We start from the raw sequence: 8,356 nt of genomic DNA on the forward strand, positions 1-8,356 counted from the left end.
ACCCCCCCCCCCATTGCCGAGGCTTGTGAGCTGGTGTTGTTATTACCAGCATCAAACCTCGCATAGAAGGTATTGAGGTCATTTGCTAAGGAGATGTCACTGTTCAGTTTGAGGGAGGCGCCTTTGTAGTCTGTCATCAAAGTGTTAAAGGCACCGTACCCACTATCAAAACATACAGCAAACCCTGTGTAACCAGAACATAACACCCCCCCCCTCAAAATGAACCAACAGCATACCCCCCCCAAACATTTCTAAAGACAATCAAAATGGCAAAACATCCTTACAGCATGAACAGTAGAAAATAGGAATGCAAAATCTACTTAGGCAAGAGTCTGTGAGGGAAACTAAACTATGCATGGTAGCTCATGACATAGTCCTGCAAGGTAACAGGCCGAGCCCTGGCCCGCGCCGGCCTTGGGTCCAGCACCACAGCCTCCTGGCGTGGTGCTGCAGGAAGTGGGACAGGGGTGAGGGGTGGGCCAGGATCAGTGGCCATGGGTATGGGAATGGTGACGGGGCTTGTGCCGTGGCCGTGTGGTCAGAGAAGGGTGCTGGGATTTTCCTCAACCTACTAGCATGCCACCGCGAGCCGTCAACCAGTAGGAATGTGGTGGGGCCGAGGAGGCGTCTGACCTGTCTGGGCTGGGACCAGAACGAGGCCAACTTGTTTTGTCTGTGTGGCCGTCGAGCCCTGAACCAGTCGGAGACCTGAAGAGACGGTGGCCTCGCCCTGCACCTCTTGTCAACCTTCTCCTTTGTCACCCGCTGCCGGCAGTCTCTCGGATTTGGGTCAGGGAGGGTCTGGGGAATTTTCCATTTGGTGCTCGGAACTTGTGCAATGGCAGTTCCAATTCTCGGCCAAGCATCAGAAACGCTGGAGACACTCCAGTGGTGGAGTGTTGGCTCACTCTGTAGTGCAGCAAGGTCTGGTTGAGTGCCTCTTCGAATGCACAGCCTTGGGCCAGGTGTGCACGGATTCCGTTCTTTAGTGTTGCGTTGAAACGCTCTACTCCACCGTTGGCCTGTGGGTTGTAGAAAGCGGTTCGGATGTGTTTGACACCCCTGCTGGCAAGAAACAGAAAGTCTGTTGTTATTGCCTGAGGCAACCCCCCAGTGTGCAAAGAGGCCATCCAGTATATGTCCATTGTGTATTTTGTCACCTATCTCAAAATCCAAAAGGTAAAATGATTTTTTACTGCAGACTCATCTTTATCTCAATAAGTGTAACTAAAATGTGTAAATTATACTTCCAATTCAAATCGATGCCATGTCAATGTTATGTTAAGTTTCCAATTTTCTCTGAATGTAACATCCATAACGCTGGAATTGCCCATATACGGATCATGACATGCGATGTCACTGTCCCCACAGGCACCACCTCCAGCCACTTAGAGTGGAGATCATACATGACCACCAGGAATCGCTGGTGGTGGGGAACACCACGGCCGTGGATCGACTGTTCCATGATGATGCGCAGCACTGCAATCTGGTCTGTGCAGGATCGGTCCTTGCGGAAACCAGCTTGCTCATCACGGAGTTGTGCATCGATGAGGTCCTTCATCCTGTTCAAGATGACTCTGTTAAAAACTTTCCCTGGCACTGATAGCAGTGTGATCCCTCTGTAATTTGCGCAATTGCTAAGGTCGCCTTTCTTTGGGATCTTGATGAGATAGCCCTCTTTCCAATCTCCTGGCACGTCTTCTTCCTCCCATATCTTCATGAAGAGTGGGTGGAGCATCTTCACCGTGGTTTCTATATCTGACTTCAGTGCCTCCGCAGGGATGTTGTCTGGTCCTGCAGCCTTTCCGTTCCTCAGCTGCTTGATAGCCTTCTTCTCCCTCCTCTCTTGGATCTTTTGCAGACTGTCCCCTGAGATCCACTCCTTGTGCTGGTGCTTCTTGGGGCCAAGAACATCCTGGCAAGTAGACGTTACTGCCTCTTTTATCGCCTTCCAACTGCTCTCCAGGGTGCACGTCGTCCTCTTCCAACACCTCCTTACTGGCGTCTCTCAAGAAAGCTGTGTTGTACCTGTGTCGTGTTGTATGTGCCGACATCCAGTTCTTTCTCAGCTTCAGTTTCAGGCTGGCTACGACGAGGTGGTGGTCTGAAGCCACATCTGCTCCTCTCTTTACTCTTATATCCTGCATGGACCTCCTGAATTTCTTGCTAATACAGACGTGGTCAATCTGGTTCTCGGTTATGTGGTCTGGCGATACCCAAGTGGCCTTGTGGAAGTTCTTATGGGGAAAAACACTGCCGCCAATGACCAAGTTGTTTATAGCGCACAGGTCCGCCAGCCTCTCCCCATTTTCATTCATGGCCCCCAATCCGTGTCTTCCCATTATATCTTCGTACCCCCTGTTGTCACTTCCGATCTTGGCATTAAGGTCTCCCATCAGGATTGTGATGTCTCTCTCTGGGTGCTTTTCTATAATGGACTGCAGTCTGTTGTAGAACTGGTCTTTGTCTGCTTCCTCGCTGTCATTGGTAGGAGCGTAGCACTTGGTTCGAAAGGATGCAGTGATGATCCTTGGACCATGGGCTTCCCATCCTATGAGTGCTTTCTGTGCTGTTTTAGATAGCATCAGTGCTACTCCTTGGGTGTGGGAGGCATTGTCCTCTTCGTGTCCGGAGTACAGCAGTAACTCTCCTGAGGCCAGTCGTTTCTGTTCCACGTACCGATATGGGCAGCCCTGGACGAAAGAAGGGTGGTCGGCCGTGTGGCTTCCAGAGACTTCTGCCTTTCACCACATGGTGTCATATACCTTCTTGTAGGAGCCAAAGCTATATATTTAGGTTATTGTATTGTATGAATGTTTATATGTTTATTTTTGTAACCTTACATTGAAACGGGATTAGGAATATTGATTGGTTTTAGATAAAGTCATTGAACCGTCTTATTTGTCATAATAGAACATTCTAGAACATTTGTGATGTCACAGTATGATGTCATAATCAAACATTCTAGAACATTTGTGATGATGCCATAACCAAACATTCTAGAACATTTGTGATGTCACCGTATGATGTCATAACCAAACATTCTAGAACATTTGTGTATCTATATACTCAACAATTCTCTGCGGGAAATTCAAAAGAAGAAAGAAGAAGAAGAAGAAGAAGAAGAAGAAGAAGAAGAAGAAGAAGAAGAAGAAGAAGAAGAAGAAGAAGAAGAAGAAGAAGAAGAAGAAGAAGAAGAAGAAGAAGAAGAAGAAGAAGAGCTCAATCAAAAGAACTGTGGAGGGCAGTAATACGCCACGATGCGTCTACACTGCCGGAAATTCTAAAGAAGAAGAAGAAGAAGAACAGTCAGTTTGCATCTTGAAACTGTGCTGAGTGGTACTGAACAGATAGACTAAACAACATAGATTGAAGCCTGCATTTCTAGACCAGGGTGCCTTGCCTACCGTTTGGCTGTGGAAAGAGCCGGCAAGCTGATTTACGGCTTTCCAGTGTGGAGGAATTTTCATGTGTCGAGTCGGCGGCGATTTTGGAGACTGGGAAAATACAGTTTTCTTACCTTGTAGTAGTGACGTGAATATTTAGGAAAATAGCTTTAGGATCACTTCTGTAAAGAAAGACTTCGCTGTGGAAGAGAAATAAACCATTTGGATATCTTTGTTTTACACTGTGGGCTGTGGACATTATTTTTCTTTATCAATGAACGTACTACTCACGAGTAAGCAATTTTAACCAGTAGAGTGGAACGTTGGCCCTCATACTTCTTATTGAAGACCCTTCTCTTCCCTGGGCCAAGGTGTTGATGTCTTGTTTATCTCTTGTTGGTGTTTCTGTAACAATAGTGTTTTACGGGGTGGGGATGTTAGCCCCTCGACCAACCCCCAAACTGGAGGGCTTTTGGAGTTGGCTTGTTAGGGGGCTTTCTCACTCAACATCGGGGTCGAAATCAGCTCCGTGCCGTCCTCATTCCGAGTTCCGTGCCGAACTCCCCCCTCCCCTCTCCCCCCTCTAGTTTGTGTACACACTTCAGTCTGGGTGCGCTCTGGGTTTTGTTTACGGTTGGCGTTTTGAGCTTGTAAGCTTGCCGTAGTCGATGATGTCACGCTCGAAATGTAAACACAGAACACGGAGACTGGAGAATGGATTTTGATATAAAGAAACAAATAACTAATAAATATGAAGTTATATTTGAACCTCTGTTGTCAAGCCTTGTCAATATAACCCATCCCCCTTTTCTCACGAATGGAACTCTGTTGTAGAGTCCGCTTTTGATCATTTTGCAGGGTTAACAATAACGCTAAGCTAACGGCTAACGCTAACGTTACTAACTGGAGACACAAATGGCACAAAACGACACAAGAGGATTATGGCAGGGACTGAAGACAATAACTGACTATAAAGTCAGCGCCCCCTCAATGGGGAGCGACGACGCCTCCCTCGCGGACAAGCTCAACACCTTCTACGCTCGGTTTGGTGTAGACAGTGGCGCTGCTGGCTCTCCGGCTAGTGACGTCACTGGCGCGCCGGCTGTTGTGGAGGGGGGGGGGCAACCGCGAGGGGGGGGGGACGCTCTCTCGTTGTCGGAACACAATGTGAGAAGAGCATTTATGCAGGTGAACACCAGGAAGGCTGCTGGCCCAGATGGCATAACAGGACGTATACTCAAGACCTGTGCCAACCAGCTGGCCCCTGTGTTCACCGCCATATTTAATCAATCACTGGCGGAGTCAGTGGTCCCTGCCTGCTTCAAGAGGTCTACCATCATCCCTGTGCCGAAGAAACCCTCCCCAGCATGTCCAAATGACTACAGACCGGTGGCACTCACCTCTGTGGTCATGAAATGTTTCGAGAGGCTGGTCAAGGACCACATTTGTGCCTCCCTCCCCAGTGATATGGACCCTATGCAATTTGCATACAGGACAAACAGGTCCACCGACGACGCGGTCTCCCAGGTACTGCACAGCACCCTCTCGCACCTTGACCGTCAGAAGGGGGGCTATGTGAGACTGTTGTTCATTGACTACAGCTCAGCGTTCAACACCATAGTCCCCACCAGACTGGTGGACAAGCTGATCGAGCTAGGTCTGAGCTCCGCCCTGAGCGCCTGGGTACTGGACTTTCTGAGCGAAAGACCCCAGGCGGTCAGGGTGGGGGGTCAGACCTCCAACACCATCACCCTGAGCATCGGGTCCCCCCAGGGCTGTGTTCTGAGCCCCCTGCTGTACTCACTCTACACACACGACTGTGTGGCCAAGTTCAGCTCCAACTCCATAGTGAAGTTCGCAGATGACACGGTGGTGGTGGGGCTGATCTCGGACAACGACGAGAAGGCCTACCGGGAGGAGGTTGAGGTACTGGAACGCTGGTGCCAGGACAACAGCCTGCTCCTGAACATTGGCAAAACCAAGGAACTGATCGTGGATTATAGGAGAGGACAGCAGGAGACACACACACCACTGATGATAAACGGGGCTACCGTGGACAGGGTGAGCAGCTTCAAGTACCTGGGGGTCCACATCTCAGAGGACCTGACATGGTCAACACACATAGGCACAGTAGTAAAGAAGGCGAAACAGCGTCTCTACCACCTGAGACAGTTAAGGAAGTTCAGAGTATCGGGGAAGATACTCCAGTCCTTCTACTCAGGAGCTGTAGAGAGCATCCTGACCGGAAACATCACTGCCTGGTATGGAAACAGCACGGCACAGGACAAGAAGGCCCTACAGAAAGTGGTGCGCTCAGCCGAGCGTACCACGGGTATTGCACTACCCCCCCTGCAGGTTCTATACAACAAGAGGTGCAAATCCAGAGCCTGCAGGATAATGAAAGACCCTCACCACCCCAATAACAGCCTGTTTCAGCTGCTGAGGTCAGGCAGACGCCTGCAAATCCCAGCTACTAGGACAGAGCGGCTTAGGCTCAGCTTCTTCCCCCAGGCCATCAGAGCCATGAACAATGTACATTGAGTGCTCAGAACATTGAACTGTCCACACACAAGCACACATGAACACACACACGACACGCACACTGTGCACGCTCACACACGAGCAGCCACTTAACACTTTAACATGAGCGGGCACACACTCATGTCGCACACACGCACACTTATGGCCAAAGGAAAGGACACTTTAAATTAGAATAACAGGAACAGTGTATTGCACTACCAAAGCTAACTAGCATGTCATACATGCGCTGTAAATAACTATGTACAGATACCGAGATGTCACTCCATGTTACCTGCTACCTGTTACTGCACAATGTTGTTTCTTCTTTTGATTCTATTATATGTACCACTGTATTGCACATCGTTGCGGGCAAGACCACCCGCATTTCATTGTATACCTGTATGCCGTGACAATTAAAACTCTTGACTTGACTTGACTTGACTACATGCAACATACTAGTAACATTGCTCGCATCGATTATATTGAATGTCATTGATCTACTGGTCGACCGAAAATGTAATGTAAACGGGAATGTCTTAACACGACTGCGGACTCTGGATGTTGATATAAAATGAACAAATTGCCAATAAATATGAAGTTATATTTGAACCTCTGTTGTCAAGCCTTGTCAATAATAACCCACCCCATTTTATCACGAATGGATGGTGTTGTAGAGTCCGCTTTTGAGCGTTTTAACGATCTACTGGTCGACCACGGCCGACTGGTTGGGCACCACTGGTCTAATAGAAATAAATGCATTCGAACAAGAAAGTATAGTATACAGCAATGGCTAACGGCTAAACGCTAGTTAGCTAGCCTGTTCAGAAGCTAACATTATCCCATCGCTTGTGGCAATTATATTGCATGTCATTGATCTACTGGTCGACCACGGCCGACTGGTTGGGCACCACTGGTCTATAGAAATAAATGCATTGAACAATGTATAGACATAGCAATGGCAAACAAAACTGCCAGGCCTAACCGCCCCCACTCAGCGCGCACCTGAGACCACCTATTTCAGCGGTCCAGGTTCAGCGCCCCCGGGGACGAATCAGCGGGGGGCGGGGACGGGGGACAGCGTTCTCACTCAGACAGACACACCCTTTTCTGATGCGAGCCGGCTCTGATTCGACACAGAGCAGTGAGTGGGAAAGCCCCCTGAGTCCTCTTACCACACCTATTGTCTTCCAGGTGATGGATTGCAGCCTCATACCACGTGAGGCCAGACAGGCTGAGGGTTGTGTACAAGCTGTCTCGGCACGTCAAGCCCAACCAACTCCTGCTACTGTGTATTGAAAGCTGCACTAGGCAAGCTAACCCTACCAGCAACGCAAGACAGTCCACAGTTTCCGCAAATCCAACTTCGAGAAGACTGTTGAGCCATGGAAGAGAGTGGTGAGTTCCTCAGCTGTAGGTAGAGGGTATTTGTCTGGGATGACAGCTTTGTTGACCCGTCGCAAATCCACACAGACCCGGAGACCCCCTGCCTTTTTCTGTGCAATCACCAGGTTTGAGATCCAAGGTGCTGCATTTATTGGCTCAATGATGCCTTCTTCCAGCAGGGAGGGGACCTCAGCAGTAACGCCCTCCCGGAAGGCGAGCGACAGGCGCCTGAGGCTGCATAACTGGTGTCACGGCAGGGTTGATCAGGGGTCGATGATTGAATGCCGCCAAGCAGCCCAGGCCGTCGAACAGCGCTGGCCACTGCTGGTGCATCGTCGGAGAGACCTGCAGTATAGCCCTTCCACTATTGTCCATTAGAGAGAAACCCAGCTTGAAGAAGAGATCCAGGCCAAGGAGGTTGGCTCCCGCTGTGCCACATGAAAGGGGAAGGAGGGGATGTGTATTGTACCATAACAGACAGGCAGGTCAAGAGTGCCCACCATCTCAATGGCAGAATTTGCATACCCCCGCAAGCTTGTGGCTGGGGGTCCTAGTGGCACGTGGGAAAATAATTTCCTGTATGTGGCCAGATTTTGGAGCGACGCTGTAGCCGCGGTATCCAGGATGAGTGGCATGCTAACCTCCCCCAGTTGCAGTGTGCAAGTTTTGAATGATACTTGTGTGGAACGAATATTACTCATTTCGGTGTATCCAGAACCAGACTGGTGTAATTTAGAACCGTTTCTGCAAGCCGGCCCATGGGCAGGGCACTGAGATGCCCTTGTTGCATGGGAATTAGATCCACAGTTGGCGCAATTGCGTCTGGGGCCCACAGTGGGGCTGTCTACTCATTTGTTATACTGTGTTTTGATGAGCAGGGCTAGTTAGCAGAGTAGAGCATTCTAAAGCAGATTCCACTTGTAACGCTATTTTGATTGCATGAGTCAACGTCAAACCGTCAGGTTCCATTAATAGCTTTTCTCGTGTCTTGTCAGTCACATGACGTGCCTACTATCAGTTGGTCTCTGATCATTTGGTCATGCAAAGCTCCATATTCACAGGCTTGT

The sequence above is a fragment of the Notolepis coatsorum genome, assembly GCF_963971535.1.
Source record: "Notolepis coatsorum genome assembly, chromosome: 12".
NCBI classification, from domain to species: domain Eukaryota; kingdom Metazoa; phylum Chordata; class Actinopteri; order Aulopiformes; family Paralepididae; genus Notolepis; species Notolepis coatsorum.